The sequence below is a fragment of the Euprymna scolopes genome, chromosome 14, assembly GCF_053919585.1.
Source record: "Euprymna scolopes isolate OS-2025 chromosome 14, ASM5391958v1, whole genome shotgun sequence".
In the NCBI taxonomy this organism is placed as follows: domain Eukaryota; kingdom Metazoa; phylum Mollusca; class Cephalopoda; order Sepiida; family Sepiolidae; genus Euprymna; species Euprymna scolopes.
Window position 1 is genome coordinate 26,140,205 of NC_136495.1, and position 25,192 is coordinate 26,165,396.

The 25,192-nt window shown below is 33.1% G+C and overlaps 1 protein-coding gene across 3 annotated transcripts in view; it reads left to right on the forward strand.

The window, feature by feature from the left end:
* Positions 1 to 238: 238 nt before the first annotated feature.
* Positions 239 to 25,192, forward strand: part of LOC145292923 (uncharacterized) — an 80,846-nt gene continuing 55,892 nt past the window's right edge. The window contains exon 1 of one of the 3 annotated variants that reach the window (XM_080139088.1): positions 239 to 415. The gene's annotated coding sequence lies outside the window, so the exon portion shown is untranslated. Of the gene's footprint in view, positions 416 to 1,077; positions 1,989 to 25,192 lie in introns of those variants that run through there. The other 2 variants (XM_080139087.1, XM_080139090.1) reach the window with 2 other exon arrangements.

Sequence of the window (25,192 nt, forward strand, 5' to 3'; positions counted from 1 at the left end):
TTGACAGCCCTTGATTGCTAAGCTTTAATCTCGAAGCGTCGTCCGTGTAAAACCACGCCAACTTTTTATGTTTTGACGCCAAGCATGAATAGAAATAACGAAAAAAATATATGGTTATAATAGAACTCATGTTAATAGTTGTAAAAACAAACAGAGCAAGCAACAAAAAAGTTTTTGCTTATTTTTCGTTATTCAAAAGGCCAGCCAATGTGATATTGGAATCTAAAACTAACGAGCCAATCAGAATTGAGCTTTTCAAAGGAAACATTATCTCTTCTTTTTGATCTTTCTTTCCAGGCATCTCCTCGCGTTCTCGGCCAATACAAAAGTTACGTGGGTTTCCACCAGCGACAACCTTCTTCCAATAAAAAAAAACTACGTACACAGACATCCACCATACGCACACATTTATAAGGTATGTATTCATTTTTTTGTATTACTCCTATGTCTGCACAACTTTTTATCATAGGGTCATATAAAGCTTAGATCTGTAAGTAATCTACATTTATTCGAAGAACACTCGTGACATATACAAGTCGAGAACAATAACGCCTATAAACAGGATTAGTTGATATAAAGAAGCAAAGAAAAGTAGTAATAAAACGTACAGATATAAAATAGGCATATATATATATATATATAATATAACAATACGGTAACAGACAATATAATGATTTACTACACAACAAGCGAAAACTAAATCCTATTTGAATTTCCTGTTAAATTACAAATGCTAATTATTATAACGATGTTCTCTCTTTTCTAACTTCATAATCTAATTAATAATAAAAAGGAGTAAACTAATAATAATAATAATAATAATAATAATAATAATAATAATAATAATATGTTCTTAGTTAATAAGAAAAAAAGCAGAAAGCTAACAAAATAATGTTCTTTTTTAACACGTAAGTAAACTTATTCACGAGAGATGTATTCATTAGGAGTAGAATAGAAAAGAATTGATATCAAGGAAACAAGACGATATAACACAGGGAGGAGAGAAGAATCTACCTATCTTATGATAATAAATAATAATAATAAATTGATTAACACATGCTAATAATAGGAAAAACAATATTAAATTAAAAAAAAACATACAAACTGACCGCTCTCTACACGGTAATAAGTCACATGTAACAGCCAATAGGCGCTGATTCATACAGGCATATAAAAACGGCTGTAAACCTTTTAAAAAGAGACAAAAAAAAATTAGTAAAAAAAAAAGAAAAGAAAAAAGAAATCTTCTTTATTAGTTTTTTCTTTCGTTTGTTAATTCTCATTTTGACCCTTTCTTTTATGCATTCATTTCCCTTTCTTTCATATACTCTGTGTCGGACTTTCGCAATTAACAGCGTTTAGTTCCATTGCGACTGCAACGGCAGCTGCTGCTACTGCTACCGTCGCTAAAATTTATCGATATTTCTATAAATTGTCTAACTATACTTTTTCATAACGGCTACTGCTGGAAATCGTCCGTCCAGAACTAGCAAATCCCGTGAAGAAATAACAAGTTCCAAAAGTTTGCATATAAATATTTATACTTAAACCATAAAAAATAACAGCCTTATTAATTTAGCAGAGCACATCTCCTTTTAATATCTATCTATCTATCTATCTATCTATCTATCTATCTATATTCCTATCTATCTATAGATATACACGCTATTGCGTGTCTGCATATATATATACACACACATGTACATATTTATTTTCCCATACATAGTGGTCTTGTTTAAATAGGAGATAGCACACGAGTATGTTTGACCCTATGGCCGTACAGATATAAACTTACATTTTGAGAGAAAGAAAGAGCAAAAGATAAATACATGGATTCAAACTTCGATATATGTCTTATTATATATATATCAACCACACGTGATTTTTCTCGATAAAAGTTGAGACTTGGACGAGAGTTGTCGACCCTTGTTCTCTCTCTCTCTCCTTTTTTTCATCTGACTTCGTTTTATTATCCGAAAAGCCGCAAGGTAAGTTAACTTTTATATTGTTTGATGGTTTGTCTTTCTTATTTTTGTTAATGGCTTAGCATTCTTGTTTTTTTTTCTAATCATAATTCTTCTCCTTTCTATTCTTCTTCGTCTTTTCTTTTCCACCCACAAAGTTTTTTTGTGTATGTATTTCTTTCTGTATCTTTTAATCCCTTCACTCTTTCCTTTCGTCGTTTCTTTATCATTTTGTCTTCTAAACCGTTTCCCTCTTCATCTTTCCCTACGACTTATCCTTTCGTTTTCCTTTCTTTCTCTTTTCCCCAACATTCACTTTTCTCCCTCTTCTTTTTTTTATTTTTCCCATGAACCTTTATTTTTATTCTTCATCACTTCCTACAACTTTCCTGTTCTCCATTCCTCTATTTCCTCTTCTAAAACACTTTCTGCTTTATATTTTATCGCCTTTGCCTTCTTCTCCAACCTTTTTTTTCTACAAAAATTTTTTCCTTTCATTCCCAGATTCAATTTTTCTCAACATTTTCTTCTTCATCTCTTCACATAAAATTTCTTTCCATCTATAGTTTCTCATTGTAAAACATTCACAGAAATAACTCGTGTAGCTACTCAAACTGTAACTAATTTTCCTTCCCCTCTCCTTGTACTTAAAACTAGACGGAACTTCCATGAGCAAAAGTTTCTTTCTAGGAATTATCCGTCTGTGGAGCACACTATAACGAGTCTGCTTCCCAGCAGACTACATGATCATTTTCAAGTCCAACATCGCAGATTCTTGTTGAGTGATTCTCTTAAATAATCTAGTCTTAACCATTGTTGACGTTGTTTGAGTGTCCTCCTGACAAACACAGTAACATTTATCCTCGAGTGGCCTATGGGCCTTGATAAACACTTACTTAACCACATGAAATAATTCTTCTCTTGCTCCTGTTTTCTTCTAAAACACTTTCTCCTTTATCATTCTTTTTCGATAACGTTTTCTTTCTATCTTTCGTCCTTTTTCTTTTTCAAAAACATTTAGTTTTTTTCTTCTTTTTTTTTCGTCCGTGTTTTTTTTCTTTTGTTTATTGCTGAAATACTCGTCTCAGCAAAGCCTTATGAACCGGAAATATTTTGACCCTATGTAAATGCTGCAAAGTACTAAAAATACACACAGTCAAAAGTGTGTGAAAACACATTAAGAACAACTGATGTTAGAGTTTTGAAAAAAAAATGTGAACTTAAATCTCTATTACGGAATGTATTAACCTCCATCTCCCCAATCATCGATTAAAATGGCAATTTTTATTCAATGAATCAATTGCAATAACTTATTTGCAATCGGTTTGATATATTTGAGTAGTACACGACCCAATGAAACTTTACCAAGCGTAAATAAGCTAGAATACGTGCATAGAAGATGTTAGCAAGTCTGCTGAAAAGTTGGTAGACTCTCTTTACCGGGATGGAAAATTTCTCACACTTGTTAGTCTATTATATTTATAAAAATGAGAATGTGTGTGAGGACACTTCTTAACCTATATACTCCACGTATTTTTTTTATCTACAAACTTAAAATTAAGTATATAGGATATTCAGAAATGTGGAACACTTTTTAATCAGATTTCATCTGGAAAAGAGGGCTGCTAAGCAGTAAAAATTGAAAAAAAAATCGTTGGAGGTAATCGGAATTTTTATCTGTTTTTCAACTGTTTTACGAATACGCATGCGTGAATGGTTCATATTACAGGTTCCTTATGTTTAGGATAAGTAGGTTTGCAGACACCTTTTAAAGAACATGTCAAGCTGGTGTGATGGTTATCGTACTTGACTCACTGTTTTTAGGTTTTGGTTTCGATCTCAGCTCGAGTATTTTTTTTTTTACTTACAAGAAATTAACTGTTTGGGAAAAAACATGATACTTGCTCATGTCTCAGTTTCTTTCCGTTTTCTTTTTCTTACTTTTTAAAACGAATTTAACGTTACGTTTAATACCTACGGTATTTCTGTTTATAATATATAAGAAATCTGCATCAACTAAAATATAATATTTATGCATATTTTACCACCGGGCAACGCTGAGCGGCTTGCTAGTATCTTATATCTCCATCTATAAACAAGAAGAATATCTGTACAAAGACTGGTGAAAAGTAATCCTCCGTACTGAACGGTTTTTCATCGATTATAAGTCTTTATATAATTATAGTATATTATCTCATAAAAATTGTTTAGTGATTTGACCTTTCTATTTTTGTTATGGTTAAAAATTATTGTTTTTTTACGACTCATAATAATCATAAAAATATAATACCGCTAAACCTCCAATCGAAAATTTCTTATTCCAATTGTGCCTCAACACCTATTACATAATTTTGATCTTAAAATATGTATAATATTTAAGGCATAAGCTTAAGAGGACTTAAGCAATAATTTACATTCAATGCTTCTTTATTTAGTGAGTAATTACTATGGATTAAATCCAATGCACATCTGAAATATTTGAATTTTCTAAATAGGAGACTGGGCTCATACCATTTCCTGTAAAATCCTTTGTGTGGCACCAAAGAATCTGACATTTTAGGAATGTTTATTAATTGATGTCTTAGATCTACTGATACAATTTCACAAAAATCAGACGCATTTGACTTTTTAGAAACAGTTTCCACCATCCTTTACATTCACTTATGGTAGATTAAAACATTTGCATAACATCTAAGTATATATTCATTTGTAAAAAATTTAAGAGGAAGACAAAGGAAGTGGTCCGAATCCTCAGGAACCCTCCGAAGACAACTATGGATCGAGGCTTTTGTAAAAAATAAAAATATGTCTTACTAGCGCTTGAAATTATTGTGGCAAAAATTGTAGTACAATCTTTAACCACTCATCTCCTGATCGGCACTGTTTTAATTCTAGTTGCAAATATATATTAGCTCAAGGCGACTGGGGACAATGGCAAGATCAGCGGAGAATACATACAGTGCCTAGTATTCCCAAATAGTCACTCCTCTGGTACTGGCCAGGATCATCGTTACTTAACTTCGGTGATCTTGCGAGACCGGCGTGTCAATAGAATAGTGCCGTGTGTGTGTGTGTGTGTGTGTGTGTGTGTGTGTGTGTGTGTGTGTGCAATAAATTATTTCCTTGAAGTAAGGAAACGTGTAACAACTACACAGACAAAAATAAATGTTCTTTTCAGTTAACATTTGTTTATATCAGTGTACGTTTATCGGCCATCCCATGAGTGTTGGGTGTGACCCTCCGTTGAGTTTAACCCTAAATTTATTTTGCAACTTATCTTTTTATTATTATTTACGTTAATCTCAAACTAGAACGGTATTAATAATAATGAATTTTATTTTCCACTTACGAGCACCGTACGAATGGGATAATTTTGCAGAGCATGAAGTCAAATCATTTGTACATACAATATTTCAGTAAAAATGCTTTTAAAAAATTACTTAACTTTATAGGACAGCGTAAAGCATTCACTTATGTTGTATAAATTTGTTATATTTATTTTCTTTGAATCCTCTGAGAGGATTGATTTCTGTATTCATTCTTTAAAATATTACATCTACAGTCAAATGGGTATTGGCAACACTAACGCTTCAGTTTTCGGTATGAAGTGGAAAGGTGAAGTGGGTTTCATCTCGTATTCAATATTTTTTTCTGAGTAAATAGTGCTTATGATCAACACATATTTTTGTATTCATTCGTTTTGCGGACTATTATCCTCGTATTCATAGTTGCTGTTTCATCACGTTTCGACCAACTCACCCCTGGTCTTTTTCGAGTGATCCTCTAAAGACGACCAGTGGATAGTGCCGCAGTGGATAGAGACGTTGAGTCTCTACGGTTCCAGGTGAGCATTGTCTGAAGATAGCGGTTTCAATCCTACCCAAGTAGGCAAGAGAATTTGTTGGTCAAAACATGGTGCGATAACAAATATGAAAACAGTAATTACTGAGGATAGCATTCCTATTGCGATTAATCATCTGAAGAAGGCGCGCGGATGAGTTGGTCAAAACGTGATGAAACAACTATTATAAATACGAGGATAACAGTCCGCAAATAAAAAGAATGAATACAAAAATCTGTGTTGGCCATAAGCGCTAATTACTAAAAAAAAAGAAAATATTGAATATGAGATGAAACTCACTTCCACTGTATACTCAAAACTGAGACATTAGTGTTGCCAATATACATTAGCCTGTATGTGTAATATTTTAGAGACATCCTTATTCGTTATGATATATATATATATATATATATATATATATATATATATATATATATAGAGAGAGAGAGAGAGAGAGAGATAACGCTATGTCACAGCTCATTAGTGCGGCTAAACTATCCTCTTTTCTTCTGCCGATATAAAGAACTCGTTTAATCATTAGACTTGCTCGGAGAGATGTCTTAGTTTTTTCATACCCCCGCTATCTCAATTGTACATATATGTTATAATATGGTATATATATATTTCACACGAATTCCCACCCACCTTTCTTCCTCTTTTTTTGTATAGCCTCGAGTATTTGCTCTTGCGTGACAATTTAATTCGTCTTTTTGCATCATTTGATAATCAATGATTAACTCCTTATGAGTTTATTGATGAAAGGGACATTGATTATTACCTATTGTCTGAATTCTAGATTAAATTTTTTTCTGAATTCGGCTTCGACAGGATACACCTGAAAAAGGGCAGGGGTTACAATGGCCGAAACATTGTAAAAATAACAATCCAGAAAAATAAAGTAGTCCGAATAATCAAATACCATCTTTTATTTCTTTTTCTGCCATCAATCCCGTTTCGCCCGCCTCTTCTGCATCATCTATTAATCTCTAAGTTTTAGACAGAGTCAAAAAAGAGTCTCCAATCTAATAAGCCCCACACTATCAACCAAGCTCAAAACTCTGTCCCATCGATGCAGTGTTGCATTCCGCTATCGATTTTACACGCACTTTAATGGATGTGTTCTGACGAACTCGTAGCACTTGTACTACCTCTATCGAAATACCATCAATTTACCTGACAAGCCACAAAATCCCACTCCTTCACTGTTGAGGCTCTTAAATGCCGGAAATCTTTCTACTGATAGTTTCTCTACTCGAACTGCTAGACTTTTGAATTGCCTCTTATTCCTGACTAGTCTGGGTGCCCGGCGTTTCCCGGGTGTTTGTAGGTGCTTATATTTCATTAAAACTGAATATATATTAGTTTTAATGCCATTCTGGCCAAATAGTCTCCCTAACCCGACACATAATTATATTGCACAAAGAGGGGCATATAGAAATTTGAAGCCACTTTTCTGTTCTTTCACAGAGAATATCATACACACAATTTAAGTTTCATCGAAATCTAATATATAAATGGCTATATGCCTGCCTGTCTTTCTGCCTGTCTGTCTGTCTGTCTGTCTGTCTCCACATTTTCAAACTATCTTTTCCGAAACTAAAAGTCGCAGTGGCCCTAGGGGTCTCAAATGATTGGGGGTTTTCGGGCCGTTCATTTATGGACCTTTAGCCGGTTAAAATTGTTTAAAGGGGTCAAAAATGGATCAAAATTGAAAAAAATCGTTAAACATTTTGTAAATTCATCTTAATGTATTTTTAATTTTTAACTTTTAATCAGTTCATATGTGTGTCACGGTGGTATAGTGGTAACATCACCAGCTTTGAATGGTACAGTTTTGATTTTTACTGATGGCCGTTTCTTCTCATGAGTTAAGGGCGAAATAAATTCCAAAAATTGACATAATAATTACATAAATGTTTCTGTGCTACGAAAGAGGTGCTCTCAAGAACTGTGCATTTCAACGTACTTAAAGAAAGAAACGGTAAGATGGCGAACATCTTGAAATTTAGAATATAGACTGTTGTAATTTATTTGTATATGCTCTGTAGTTACATCGAGCTTCATAAATTAAATGACTGGTATGAACAAAAGGCGGAATATAACTGAATAAAGATATTTCCCCATAAGCACACACATATAATATAATATATATATATATATATATATATATATATATATATATATATATATATATATATATATATATATTGAGAGAGCTTGAATGCCGACTAGATATTATTCTCGAGTGTCTAAGGTCTCTCGATGCATCGGTTTGTTGAAAATATTCAGAAAAAATACAAACAATGTGTTGTGTGTTGAATTTCCGTTAAAAAAAATCAATTTTTAAAAAAATAAATTCTTTTTACCTTTAATGGAGGTGATTTGAGAAAAGTGCTGTGGACTGATCATCAAATAAATGTGTCCTCATATTGACAGTAAGAGTGAACTTTTAACTTAAGCCCAAATAAGTGACGCCTTAAGACATGCATTTAGCTCACCTGCTTTTGTGCCTTTGGGAATTACAGGTAAAGTTTGACGAAAATCACCAGATAGCGAAACAGTGGCACCTACCATTAAAGTGTTTTTTTTTTTTTGTTCAAGTTTCTAAGAATACAATCTAATACCTGCAATGCTCCTTGATGAGACATCGTACATTCATCCCAAACTATGACATGAGGATACTTTTCTCTACAATTAAACCCCGAATAAATATTAAAAATCTCACGACGCAAATATTCAAGACGCAAATAAGATCTCCTGCTAATCCACACTGGATTTAACGAAGAATGTTGCACCTTCTCCAAGTGATGTTACCTCAAGTAACAGCACGAAACTTGATACTCCAGCAGCAGATTATTTCTTGTCCTGGAATTGAAGTTTCTCTTTGATTCAAGTTTTTCGAGTTGGCGGACGAACAGTCTAATGCTGTGCTTCAGTCTGAATAAGAACACATCATATTTGCAAACTTCGATTCTTCTCAATCATCACAAACGTTGATGATGATGAGTATTACAACCTTTTAGTCTCGTAAGACAATGGCGTTTTGCATTTAGTATTGTGCAGTGCATCGTCTACTGTTGCTATAGAGTCGAAGCTGGAGTTGCCTCTCTAGATGTAGGTCTGTGCGGGTGATGAGAAAACCTTGATTTGTCCAGTTATCATGGTCCTCCTCTTGGCGTTGCAGACAAAGTCCGACGGTCAAACCAGCACAGCTGCAGGAGTTGCCGTAATTGGTTGCAATACATCATCGTCCGCCTATTAAAACTCCAAACTGGATTTTCTTCATGGTTTACATCCTTAACCTTTTCCTTTCCCAAGGCATCCACAAGACAGTGAGGCTATCTGTGCATAGCTGGTTCGAATTTCTGAAATGTGATGGGCTGAGAAAATTTAAGCTGGTAAATTTAATATGAAAGTCGATTAAGAACGTTTTGATATACTCTCTTCCTCCTCGTTTTGGAAGTTGGTTGATGAAGGTTCACGTACTCGAATGAGTAAGGTTTTGACGATGAATGAGGCGAAGATTACAGTTTAAGACAGAAAAAATGTTTTTGTTAATATATTTCGGAAATCTTTTTTTGTTTTTTGGAAATATATTGTCCGATTAGATGTTGGTAGATGGAGCTGCGGTGTGAGATGTAAGGTGACGAAATATACTTGTTCCAGTTATACCAATATATAAGGACTCTTCCGAAATAAGCTCTCCTATATGTTTAACTTAAAGATTAAAATACTGAAGAGATACGAAGACAGGAGTGGTACCGTTAAAACGGGCGAACTTTTGTGCTCTATAATTTATTTTTCTACATAGTCACCACCATTCTCAGTGTACTTTTGCTTTGTCACTCACATCTCTGGCACTTTTCTGAAATCGTTGAACGCATCTCTTAACTGTGCTGACATCAACTGAATCAGTTTCGTAAACGTTCAACAAACGCCGGTGAACGTTGGTTAGTGCAACTTTCTGTCTTGCATGGAGGAATTAATTAGTGCATCTTTGCTTCTGACGCACACCCATGACAGGGGTTGCTTTCTTAGAGTTTCACACCGTCAATATCTGCAACAGAGAGATGAAACTTTCAGGCCATGAATGCATAACTTAAGTCATCATAACATAATAATTTGTAAACTCCTCTGACCTATTTAATCGGAATAAAAATAGGAAGCATTACCTTTGGAACGCCCCTTGTATAAATTACTTGTAGAACTATATTCTTTGGCATTTGGATATATATGCTGCACAAATGTTATAGACACCGGTTCATCTAAATATTAATTTACTTGTCCGTACGTCTTTATCAGTTAAAAATCATTGAAACCGTTTCCTCTCTAAAAATAAAAAAATAAAATCATGGCTGTCAGTTAAGGGTTTCAAATTGGTTATTTTATTTTATAATTAAAAAGTCATGTTGAGAGGCGACTGTAAGTTTTTATTTTATTTTATTTTATTAATATTTAAAAAAACAAATGTGATAGTTAATTGACATCTGTTTCTTTATAATTTATATGAAAATATTCAGAAAAAATACAAACAATGTGTTGTGTGTTGAATTTCCGTTAAAAAAATCAATTTTTTAAAAAATAAATTCTTTTTACCTTTAATGGAGGTGATTTGAGAAAAGTGCTGTGGACTGATCATCAAATAAATGTGTCCTCATATTGACAGTAAGAGTGAACTTTTAACTTAAGCCCAAATAGGTGACGCCTTAAGACATGCATTTAGCTCACCTGCTTTTGTGCCTTTGGGAATTACATGTAAAGTTTGACAAAAATCACCAGATAGCGAAACAGTGGCACCTACCATTAAAGTGTTGTTTTTTTTTTGTTCAAGTTTCTAAGAATACAATCTAATACCTGCAATGCTCCTTGATGAGACATCGTACATTCATCCCAAACTATTAATCCAGTTCGTTGCAATAAACTGGCGATGCTGGAACCTCACGGGATATTGCAAATTAAATCATTTTCATATTTCTTGGCTAAATCAAGAGGCAACTTGAAAGTAGAGTGTGAAGGACGACCCCCAGCTAGAAGTGTTGCTGCTATACCGTCAGAAGCAACTTCCAATGCAATGTTACTATTAGATTTCACTTTGGAAAAACGATTTTAAATGAATGTTTTCCCTGTACCACATGGAGTATCGAGGAAAAAAGGCCACTTCTATCATCGTCTACTCTCTCTATATATCTATAAAAGTATCCGTTCGCGCTTGACATTTATGAGAATGAAATAGGTTTTATTCACACGCTTAAGTACTTATATTCATATTAAATTTATGATAAACTTCAGAATTTTTATTCTTATGAAAATTAAAAATTTGATTCGACAACTGTCATTAATACCGTCAGTCATTTCAAAGAGTAAAATTTTAGATTTGTTAAGAAAATTGCAAAATGTAAAAAATAAAATAATGTGTTAACCCCCCCCCCTCCCTAAAAACACGCATTCGACAACTTTACAATTTTGGTTTATTTATGAAAATAAAAATGATAAAATCTTTATTTTATATTTAAAAAGAAAAAAAAACACTCTATTTTGCTTTCTTATTGTTTTCTTATGTTTATTTTAGTCCAATAAAGGTGTAACGAAAAGTTTCTCAAAAACACAACACACATACACACACACAAAAATAACCCAAAAGAAAAACATGCATTGTTATTGACATGTGTTGAGATTTTCAACTCGGCCTTGGAATTGCATTTGTCTGACCCTGCTATGCATTCTCCAAATCTCCAAACTGAAAACCAAAAAATGCTGGATTTTCATATCACATTTTTAATGATAAGAAAAATACATGACCGCCACAAAGGTTCCGTTTCTATTTTGTTTTAGGCTAAACCACTTATAGCAGACTATAACATTATCTTAGACCCATCTTTTTTTACCATTCTGAGGGTAACTTATAGTAATATCATAATTTCATGTTAATAAAATATAATGTAAGATGATTATGAAATACGATGTAAAAGAATAGAATGATACCTACAATATTGTAATGACTTAGCAACTGCCGCTCGGCACATCTACTGGCGCGAGGTGAATGAATATAAAGTTTATTGTTTTTGAATGCATTCAATTTTTTTTTTTTTTTTTTGAATTTCGGTTAAAAATAATGGGTAAGTGAACTTCTACTTAGGTTTAAATGATTGCTTTCGTGTCAACCTTTTATTGGTTGGATTGAGACTCGTGACGGTTTTTTAAATTATAAATATGGGAAGACTACAATTGGAGGATTTGGGCGGATTTTCGTCAGATGAAGCTTCGATGGTAGATGCATTTTTTGTTTTTTTGTTTTGGTTATTTTTTAAAATTTAATTTTCACCCCAAACAAGGCACAATGGCCCTATTATCGTGGACATAAGCTGCAAGGGTCTTATGATGGGAGATGAGTAGCAAGATGTCTGTTCACATTTCACTTGAACTTCTGCATGTCAGTACAGTTGAGTAAACAGAATCCCGGAAGTGATTTCCAAAGTCTAGCAGTTCTGGGGAAGAAACTATTGGAGTAGAAGGCTTTCTTACACCTAGGGATCTCTACTGTGAAGGCGTGGGATTTAGCTGCTTGTCAGGTTTGTCGGTGGTGTTCACGTCGAGTTCTTTGCAGTTCGTCAGAGCATTCATCATTAAAGTACTTGTAGAACAGGCAGAGGGATACAATATTTCATCGATGGAACAGAGGCTGAAGCCTAGATGACAGTTCAAGTCCTTTCAGGTTGGTGACTCTCTTTTGAACCCTGTCAAGAAGTAAGAGACAAGTAGCAGATGCACCAGACCAAATGTGACAACAATACTCCATACATGGGCGAATGGTGGCCTTATAGAGATACATGATACTTTCAGACGTAAGTAAGTTTATAGCACGATAGAGAGAGTCCACCTTCTTCGCAGCAGCCTTGGCAATGCTCTCCATGTATCTCTTCTAGTTCATGTTCCCTGTAAATGTTAGGCCGAAGAGTTTAAAGGGAGTACTTTCGGGTAATGTGTTCTTGAGCATTGCTATTGGTGGTAGAGAAGGTTTCTTGTAATTATTGAAGGGAACAAGCTTAGTCTTGGCAGCATTGAATGTGACCCTCCATTTTTGTCCCTATTCCACTACAGATTGAAGGTCATCCTGTAGTGTTCCTGCTATTTCCTTAGATATGTGTTGTTTTTCCCTCGTGCCTGTTATAGAGAGTGGTGTCATTAGCAAATATACCCATCTCAGAAACAATTTATCAGGGAGGTCATTTATGAATATCAAGAATAATAAAGGTCCAAGGATCGACCTCTGAGGTACTCCCGCATTTATATCATATGCAAATTGTATTCACGGAAATGAAATACTCTCCCTTTACGATATCTCGATATGAAGCGTCGAAGGTTACTGACTGCATTTATTTTATCATATCTTCAAAATATAGAGTACATGCGGCAATTGATCTGTTTAGGTATGAAATTTTAACTTTATATTTGTATTAGTAAAAACAGAATCAAAATGAATCAGAAATTTGTTGAAATATCGGATAATAATACGAAAAATTTGTAAATTATTACATTAACTACAACTCATCGCTCACATTGAAAATATCGACTTATAAGTCTTCGGGTATGCCGACAACGAATATTACAGTTAAATTTGGGGCTGATAAATATTTTACCAGATATGAAAACATGATATCCAACGTAAAAGGTAATCCCTGGCAACCATTTTGTTTTCACAATCGAGCAGTTAGTAATGCACATGCGTGCAACTGAAGCAGACGACCAAGCAAATATTTTTCACACCCACAAAATTGGGGAAAATGGGGTGTTTATTTCCAAAGCCGTTCTTAACATGGGAGGTTGAAGGCGTTTATTCCGAATGCCATTACGCATGCGTATTGCTAATTCGTCGGTTTAGAAAAAATAACTGCCATGGATTACATTAGCTTTTATGTTGGATAACAAATGTGTTTATATCTGGTAAACTACTTATCAGCACCTGAATTTTACTGTGATATTCTTTGTCAGTATACAAAAAACTTTAGTAGACATTTCGAATATGAACGGTGAGTTTTAGTGAATGTAAAAAAAATACCGAAAATTTGTAATTTATTCAGAGAAGCCAATTATTTAAAAAAGTGTCATTGAAATGAATATTTGTTTTCGCAAAATGTATTATTTATGTTTTATGTTACGGAAATTTATATTTTATATTAAAAAATAAACTATTTTGTGTCATAATTTTCTTTAAAATATTTGAACTCAGTATAAATTTTGATTCCGCTTGCCGTAAAATACGTTTAAATATATCTGAATTCATGCAGACTTTTGCATTTATTAATACCTAGACATGATGGCAACTGTTAAAACAAAAACTTAATGCCATCAGCTATAATCGAAACGAAACCATATAGCGTTCCAGCCGCGTACTCCATCGACGTTGTTATCGTGAGAAACATACTAAAATCTAAATATTAAGAAACGAATGTTGGCATGCGTAGAGAGAAGTAAAGATATGTCGGCCAGTGGAAATTAACATTTCGCATTTCAATTGCCGATACGCGTTATTCATCAACCCAAACAAAGATTTTACTCATTGTAAACCATCCTTGGTGCATAATTACGGCTTCCTGTAAATTTCAGTGTTATGTGACCAGTAGCTTAGGAATTTATCTGTTAAATATTTACACACACATCTACTGTTTATATATATATATATATATATATATATATATATATATATATATATATATATATATATATATATATATATATTGTATTTGCATGTATGTTCTATGAGTTTTATGTAGTCCACATATGCGTTATGCGCAGTGATTAATTTATTAATATTCAGTTTTAGTTAATCAGCGAGATTTCTTGGCATTTTTAAAAAATAATGTTATCTATAATATAAATATCACCTGTCTGTTGAAATGTATGTATGTATGAATGTATATTTGCATGTCTGCCTAAAACTTTCGACAGAGGCGATGGATTATCACGAGATCGGTATCCTTTTTAAGCAGTATCCCTCGGACGACAAATATCGAAAAATTGTCAAAAACATTAATTCCTTCACCCTAAAGTGGGCATTTTTTCTACAGAGATGTGTCGCTTTTTCCGCCGATATTTTCGAACGTAATGCCCTCTTTTCGATTGACTAGCCTTAATTTAAACCTTCGTTACTTTCGGGTTTGTGATGGGTGCAACAGCAAAGACGTCACGTTTTTTTCACGTTATTTTTCTCCTTCGTTGTATAGGTTTGAGCCTGCTTGCTCACTACCACTTTTTATTTTCTTTGCTCAACACACACCTCCAAACACCCGGGCAACGCCGAGCACCCAAGCTAGTATGTATATAAATAATCAAGAACTAAAAATTACGTTTATAAGTCAATAAGCTTCTGTAAACTGTAAGTGAATATATATATATATATATATATATATATATATATATAAACACACATATATATATTATATATATATATAATTATTTTTTTACTATAATAATTAAATACCTACAGACAATAGTATTTTATCCTTTCGGGAATCTTCAGTGCAGGGTGTCACGATTAATACTAGTCGAACGATTCGAACTCCGCATCACGAGACATCTCTGGCTCGATTAGTGAAGACCTAATCAATTCGGCTACCATTAACCGCGTGAAATAACGTTGAATTTAAACATTTTAATTTTAAATGTTCATTCACGTCAGTCAGACAGTGATCTAATCGTTATACGATGATCTATGCATAAGAGCTAAATTGACCGACTTTAATTCAACTGAAAGTGCTCAACGATAAGAAACGAATTTCTTAAAGGGACTGTCATAATTATTTTTTTTCTATAATAATTAAATACCTACAGACACTAGTGCTTCATCCTTTCGGGAATTTTCAGTGCAGGGTTTCACGATTAATACCAGTCAAACGATTCGAACCCTGCAACACGATACATCTCTGGCTCGATTAGTGAAGACCTAATCAATTCGGCTACCATTAACCGCGTGAAATAACGTTGATTTTAAACATTTTAATTTTAAATGTTCATTTACGTCAGTCTAACAGTGATCTAATCTATCTATCTATCTATCTATCTATCTATCTATCTATCTATCTATCTATCTATATATATATATATATAAATATATGCGTGTGTGTGTGTGTGTGTATGAGAGAGATAAAGAGATATTGAAATGTAACAAGTCCTCTCACCTCCCCCACAACTATATCTACCAACGTTTGATCGCACACGACATTTTCAAAAAAGATTTGCGAAATATATAAAATAAAATCACTGCCATCCTTATGGTTTCAAATTGTAACTTTCTCCACTCCATCAACAAAGCTCCGTACGAGAAAGAGGAGAAAAAGGGTATTTTAAATTATTCTAAAAACGACTTCCGTAAAAAAAAAAAAAATCACCAGATTAAATGTTGTAACCGCATCACGTGTCTTAGGACGTCTCACGAGAGCCAGAAACAATTGCAAATATGGCGAATTCGTATTTATACTGGGGAACAATAGTTGATCGTTTATCTGCCAACTCGAATAACGAGTCAAATGAAAACAAACAGAAACTTTCAATTTTGTTATATATATATATATATATATATATATATATATATATATTAACAAGTCACCCGGCGTTGCCCGGTCGTAAAATGCATTTAAATATGGTATTAAAATATATGCAGATTTCGTATTTATTATTATAGAGGTAATTCTCTATTGACTTTTATATTGCACCCAATATATAGTACTGATTTTAACAGTTTAAAACATATATAACTGTAGTGCAGTTGGCTAGAACGGAACCCAAAACGCAATTCCGCCCTCTTTTTTCTCACCCCTTTGAGCTATGTCCATACGCATATAAAACGTTAAAAATAACGTTGTTTACCCTATAAACGTATATTAGCGAATGCATAGGAATAAATCTTTTAGTCGACTTACGCCTACCATTTTTTTTTTAATGTAGATCCTATAGTAGCTATTCTTACCAGCCAAAAACCAAATCGTATTTATTTCACAGGTTCAAATCTAATTCATGAAACTCACTGTCTGTGTGTTTGTCTGTCTGTCTGTCTGTCTCCATATTTTCAAACTCTATCACGACCGAAACTAAAAGGCGCAGAGCGGTACTAAGGGCTTCCACTGATTGGCTTTTTTATGGACCATCTTTTATGGGTCGGTAGCGGGTTAAAATTGTTTTTAAGGGTTAACAAGGGGTCAAAACTGAAAAAAATCGTTATGCAATTTTATTAATCATCAGTTCATATGTGTGTCACATTGGTACAATGGTAGATTCTCCCGACTGGTAGGAATTGTCATCTCCTACACTGATAATTCCGAAAGCATGAAACACTGGTGTCTGTAGACATGAATAATAATAATTAATATTTTTAATTATAATTATATATATATATATATATATATATATGTGTGTGTGTATGTATAATTTTTTCTCTCTTGATTTGTGAATTGTCTTTACAGAGTTCGTGTCCATCCATATAATATAATTTGAAATTCTGATTGAGAGAATGTAATATGTTGATGAATTTATAGACATTTTGAATACTTTACTTAAATTTGATTTGGCTAATCAACATATTTGGAATATTAATGGGTAATTGTAAAGATTTATTCTCAGAGTTTGATTCTAACATTTGAAATAACTGAATTTTTAAAATCTACCCTATATATATATATATATATATATATATATATATATATATATATATATATATATTCTTTTTTGATTCTAACATTTGAAATAACAGAAATTTTAAAATCTACCTTATATATATATATACGCTTTATTTTTTCTTACCGTATCTTTCTGTTAAGTTACATTATTGTTTCGGCTACACGGCCGTTTTTTTTTGGGCCATCTGTATAGTCCTCAGACTTTTACAGAAAACCTTTCTGTAAAAGTCTGAGGACGATACAGACGGCAAAAAAAAAAAAAACGGCAAAAATCAAAACGCCCGTGTAGCCGAAACAATAATGTAACTTAACAGAAAGATACGGTAAGAAAAAATAAAACGCATATTTGCTCTACAACATTATTGAGCACTTTCTTCAGTTTTTATTAATTACCATCTCCACTATATATATATATATATATATATATATATATATATATATATATACGAGCAAACAGTTAATAAAACATGTTAAAAACACTTTGAAAAAGAGTTAAAAATATATTTAATCTGAAAAGGAAACACTAGATAAATGGATAGTCCTTAATCCGCGGAGTTTCGAAGAAATGCTTTCTTTCTCATCAGGAGGTAAGAATTAGCAACATGCAGGATCGGATTTTGCATGCAAAAGTATTTGATGAAACAACAAGTAAGTCAAAGATCTTACTTGATAACAAAAAAGTGAAGCAGAGGGAATATGGTGAAGAAAAAGGTGATTGCACGTGAATGGATAGTCTGGTGGAAGATAAATAATCCAGTGACGGTAAAATCCAAATATATAACTTCAAGAAAGTTAATTGAATTTACATTTGCACAAGTAAAATCCAAGGAAATCCCGTAGTTCGAAGATGGTCCAAAATAATCCAAAGGCAGAAATCCATGGAAAAAATTCACAAAAATGTGTACAAGGGAAAAAAGTAAAAAATTCCAATAATATTAGTAAAAGAAAAATAAGATATGCTTTTCACTCTACTGCCGAGACATGTTATTATATATATATATATATATATATATATATATATATATATATATATATATATATATGAGAAAAATAGGAATGGGAAATGAAATCATAAAAACTATTTATTGGTAAATATAGATTGGCTCATTTATTTAATAAGGGAATGCATACAATTTATTGGGGAATAGAAGGGCCTCTTTATGCCAAGGTATTTCGAAGATGAGAATCATTAGGCTTTGATATGCTTTGGCATAAAGAGCCTCTTCTATCCCCCAACTAATTGTATGTATTCCCTTATTAAATAATCAAACAAATCTATATTTACCAATATATCGTTTTTGTGACTTCATTTCCCATTCTATTGTTCTCCTATATAAGCTCCAATGATACTTGTTCAGCTTTATATTGTCCCGATAAGTCTCCTCTTATAGAATTGAGCTGACCCTTTTCCTCTAATGCACTAAGCTATATATATATATATATATATATATATATATATATATATATATATATATATGTTTTCGCATGCTTTATTTGCTTTAAGGGAAATGTCTTTGCATAATGTTCTATTGTTAAAATGTTTTTATTCAATAAGTCTGAAGAAAGGCTGGTTATGTGAAAATTTTCAAACGTCATAATGTTTGAATTTGTCCAATTAGTCTTGAAACAATTGTAACTAACAATGAAATACACTTTTTGTTGCTATCAATTCTTTTCTTGAAGTCTTGGTTTTGTTAATACAGTATATATATATATATATATATATATATATATATATATATATATATATATATATACTGTGAAAGCAAAATCAAGACTTCAAAAAATGGTGTTAATAGCAACAAAAAGTGTATTTTGTTTTACGTTACAATTGTTTCCATGCCCGGTCGACAATTTCAAACATTATATCGTACACACACACACACACACACACACACACACACACACACACACACACACACACACACACACACACACACACACACACACACATATATATAAGCTCTGATTGATATAAACTATTAACTATTGCACTGATTTAAACTGCAGTACTGATGCGTCCGTTCATGTATAGATGAAGCACTCTGATGAATGGATCAATTCTTTTCACTTAGCATTAGGCAATTATCTTCCATAAACAGTATTGAGTATTTTCAGTTATTAGTGTTATACGTAAATACAAAATACACATTAATATATAATATTGTTTCTAATGTGATAAAATTTCTCTCATTAGCTCAGTTGGTAGAGTGCCATATGTAGTCATTTGTATCACTGTTTCAAGTCTCTCTAGGTCTAGCTATACTGATGAGTGTTACAAATAACAAAACAGGTGCGTGTGAGAATAACTATATATTATATATAAAGCGTTTTGATGTAGAACATGATAGATGCTAGTTGAAAATGATGTAGCTATTAGTGATGAGACGATTAATCGGAATTCGGAATTAGAAAAATCAGAACTTTTTGGAGTATCCAAATCGGTATTGGTATCGGTATCAGAATCGGAAAAGATTTTGTCTATTTTTTGATGCCAAAAACGATTCCCTTAATTATGTTTTTTTTTTATTAGATTTTGTTTAAATCAAAATCTTTCGCTGTCGGTGGTAATAATAAAATAATAAATATCTTTTGATTTTAAACTACCAGTAACACTAAAATCTATAGATCATCCACGTATCACAGATATATGTGTGTTTTTACGTTTGAGACAATATACGCACATTTAAGACGTGTTTTATTGTAATCTGGAAAAATAACAACTGTAAAGTTAAACATTTAGAGATTTATAAAGAATCAGATTCGGAATCAGTAATTGTATCGGAATCAGGAATTTAGTTGGAAGTCGGTAATTTTATCGGAATCGGAAAACATATTGGAATTGACCCCATTTCATTAGTAGCTATCACGGCAAAACGTGTTATATGTTAACACTCGAATACACCTTGAAATCATATTTTACATAATATCACTTTACTTTTAAATAATACTAGCAGGGTTACCGGGTGTTATTTGAGCCATACCAAACGAAATACATTTTTTAAATAGTAGTAAGTTTCTCAGCCTCCTAGGCGACACATTTTTTATATATGAGGAGTGAACACATACAGCTTAGAAGGACTTCAGAGCAACATTGAATGCGGCCGCCCAATGAAGAATGCTTTAGTTTTTCTCGTCCTTTTTTGTAGATTAATGACTATAGTTAAGAAACGGATCTTTCAATTTGAAAAAAAAATCCTTAGACATATTAATGCATGATGACATTAAAAGTTCTTGTCCATTCTTGGCGGCATTAAATAATAAAAATGGTAATTAAATCTCCCCAAATATAAGGTTTTTTCTACATTTCAGATATTATTTTGCTGTGGTTACGCTGATTGAAAATGTACCAACTTTGTAAGATTTTTTTTGTATTTTTGGAATTTTAGCTGGACATAAAAACATACAAATACAAGGACAACAGCCCTTTATATGATAATAGATAAGTTTTTAGTAAAAGTCAAGATTTCGATATATTCGTCGTTTGTTTTATATTTCGATTTAAACGAATTCGATTTATCAGGTTTTGCATTCAAACTTGTCACATCTATACGCTTTCTTATGGGTAAAGCACTCTAACGAAGGAAATAATGATTTCCACTTTATGCATACATAGTAAATGAAGCTAATAAAGAATTTATCTTTGACAAAGCTAAACCATCAAGATAGAAAAAGCTCTACGCGGTTAAGAGAAGCGATTAATATATTAAATAAGAGATGAGGAATACAAGTTGCATAAAAGGAAGAGTGATCTCTTTTTAGGGCATGACATTTCAAAGCTAAATACTTATCAGGAAAGAGGAACACTTAGCATTACACAAAATATAAATTAAAGCTTGCTTAAGAGCGAATTCACACACACACATACACATGGCCATACAAAGTTCTTTTCATATAACAGTAGAGATAGTAATTCACTTCTCAAAATCGAAATGGCTTAAGAACCGCCCCATTTCTCATGCAACCTGATCCAGTTGACCCCTAACAATTGAATATACTTTTCGAAATTTTAGATATTCAACTAGGGCAACACTGATCAAGAATATACAAACTTTGTGGATATCTGATTTACAGATATTTACTTTAAGCTGGCCATACAAACTTACATACACACAAATAAATGTCTTTCATATAATATATGTGTATACAGCGTGAGTTATTCTCATATTTAAAAAATGGTGTAATTTCTTTATGAATCATATTTTTTACGAAACAAAATACATCAATAAGCATGAAAACAATATAATTAATAAGATTTTAAGTAAAACTAGCATGATTGCCAAGCGTTGCCCTGGTGTTTGGAGGTGTGTTAACAAAAAAAACCCCAAAAACGTGGTAGTAGGCAAGCAGACTCGAACCCGTACCGTGAAGAAGGAAAAAAACGTGAAAAAAACCCAGAAAAAGCGAAAGTGTCGGAGGTTTAAATTAAGGCTAGTCAATCGAAAAGAAGGGATGACTTTCGAAAATATCGGCGAAAAAAAGCGACCCTTTCCTGTAGAAAAGTGCCCAGTTGAGGGTGTCGGGAGTAATGTTTTTAGACAATTTTTCGATATTTGTCGTCCGAAGGGTCGGGCTTCAAAACGATATCAAACCCGTGAAAATCCGTCGCATCTGTCGAAAGTTTTAGAAGACAGGCATACATACATACATACATACATACATACATTTCAACAAACAGTTGAGATTTATATTATAGATTCAAAATACCCACTACCATTTGCTTTTACTTTCTCAAGTCGTTCGGGAATCGAATCAATTGATTTTCTTAGAAACTATTGTCACCATATCGATAATTATACCGGAAAATGATTTGAGAGAGAGACAGAGAGAGAGAGAAAGACAGACAGAGAGAGAGAGAGAGAGAAAGAGAGAGAGAGAGAAAGAGAGGGAGTAAAATGATTAAAAAAATTGATATTTCGACAGCTGGAACGAAAAAAAGAGAGAAAAAAAAGTAAAAGGTCTGAGGCATGACTCCTATGAGATTACCACGTGTCTAAATAGGTACTTCTGCAGTTTACCGATCGTGCTGATTTTCGAGTTGAATTAAATTTTTACGTTATCCTTTTTCTTTTTATAAAATTACTAGCAGCCCACGTGGCGTTGCTCGGTCGTAAAATACTTATATTATATTTTAATTAATGTAGAATTCTTACTTATTTAAACAGAAAAAACTTAAGTCGTTAAATTCTTTAAAAAAAAAAGAAGTAAAAAAATAAACAAAGAAAAAAAACGGAAGAAAACTGACACGTGCATGCGACTACTATGTTTTTTTTTTTTTCAAAGCAGTTCACTTTTTGTAAAGTGAAAAAAGTATTCAAGCTGAGATCAAAACCAAAACCTAAAGACAGTGAATAAAGTACGATAACCATAAGGCCAGCTTTAAAAAGTGATTTCAAACATATTTATTCTACATATAATGAATCTGTCACGTGAATGATTCATGCATGCGCATTCGTAAAACAGTAAAAATAGATACAAATCTGATGACGGGCACGTACCAATTTTTCAATTTTGACCCCTGAGCAGCCCTTTTTACCAAATGAAAACGGACTATGAATCTTTTCACATCTCTGAATACCCTATATACCAAATTTCAAGTCTGTAATTACAGCGTTATAATCTTAGCACGCTCTGTAAACTGCAAAAGTAACGGTAAATCAACCAATGGTGGATTTACTGTTGTCTTGTGATTCATGGCTCTATGCATAAAAACCCAATGCACTCTAGTTTATATATGTGTCGGATATGTCCTAAGATAGAATAGTGCTGCCACATCAAGGGAGGTGCCTCCTACTACACCCTTTTTTTACGTTGACAAAGTTAACAACTGACTCCGCAATCTCATGATTGATAATCTCTTCTGTTCGTCACGACCCTTTTCTCTGAAAAAAAGACGTGGCTAGTCTTATTTCCATGAAAATGTTCGACTGAGCTTCAATCTTTTATTCATATTTGTAAAACATTCACGGTCAAAACTTTTCAAACTTACACAAATGCAAAGAATCGTCCTTTTTTCTTCCGTGTGCCTAATAACAAATAGGATTTCCATGAACAGAGCTTGTTTCAATGAATTTCCCAATTGTAGGACACTTTATCACAGAATTTCTCCCCTAAGTGCTATGACGTGGTCATGAAAAAAATAATATAAATAGATCTCGTAAATAGAACTCATGAATTATGATATTTAATTTTGACCATTCATCATTTCGAATCCTTTTACAATATCAATACTAATTCACATACCAGCCTACTCCACCCTATTAACTTTAAGACTCAAATCTATTTTAGCCTTGATAAGTCGAAATTCATTTGTTGTAAAGATGTTTTGCGTACAAGTCACACACTAGCATATGCAAACATTAAAAAAAACATCTTAATACCTGGGAATATGAAATAACAGGTTTTATATGTCAATGGACATCACCTACGCTCTGATCCCCATTTGGAGGCGATTGAATGAACGGCTATCGTCTTAAGTGAAGCACTCTGCTTTGACAAATTTCTTAAACTGATCTTTACCTCTGACTCGAAATGTAAGACTTACAACAGATCCGCTGGAAAAAATTTTTTGTATCTTTTACTGCTCCAGAAATGATCTCACTCCCGACGCAATCCTTGACTTGTATAAGGGCCAAATACGCCATAAGATTGAATAATGTAGCCACAACTAAGGGAGGACGGCAAAGGGTATTATTTCCTGCATTAAAAGGATATAAAACCATCTTCGAAATCCAATTGGTGAGATTTTTTCATCACCCTATTTACTCTTTCTACAAGAAGAGCCGTTGCAGGTATATTTTTGCTCTTGAGTTTCTTTCATGGTAAAAGCTTTTATCTATAGTTGCCCTTTTCAGAGCATTCACAACAAATATGTCTTCTGACTGTCAACTATTTATGAAAAGCATTCACAACAAATACACATCTATCTACGATTGTCCCAATTTCTGCAAAGCATTCAAAACATATAACCTCTATCTACGACTGTCAACAATTTCTGCAAAGTATTCCCAACCGATACACGACTATCTACGACTGTCAACAATTTCTGCAAAGCATTCACAACAAATACATGACTATCTACGACTGTCAACAATTTCGACAGAGCATTAACAGCAAATACTCATCTATCTACGACTGTCAACAATTTCGATAGCACATTCACAACAAATACACATCTATCTACGACTGTCAACAATTTCTGCAAAGCATTCACAACAAATACACCTCTATCTACGACTGTCAACAATTTCGACAGAGCATTCACAACCAATACACGACTATCTACGACTGTCAACAATTTCGACAGAGCATTCACAACAAATACACACCTATCTACGACTGTCAACAATTTCGATAGCGCATTCACAACAAATACACATCTATCTACGACTGTCAACAATTTCTGCAAAGCATTCACAACAAATACACCTCTATCTACGACTGTCAACAATTTCGACAGAGCATTCACAACCAATACACGACTATCTACGATTGTCAACAATTTCGCAAAGCATTCACAACAAATACACCTCTATCTACGACTGTCAACAATTTCTGCAAAGTATTCACAACAAATACACCTCTATCTACGACTGTCAACAATTTCGACAGAGCATTCACAACCGATACACGACTATCTACGACTGTCAACAATTTCTGCAAAGCATTCACAACAAATACATGACTATCTACGACTGTCAACAATTTCGACAGAGTAT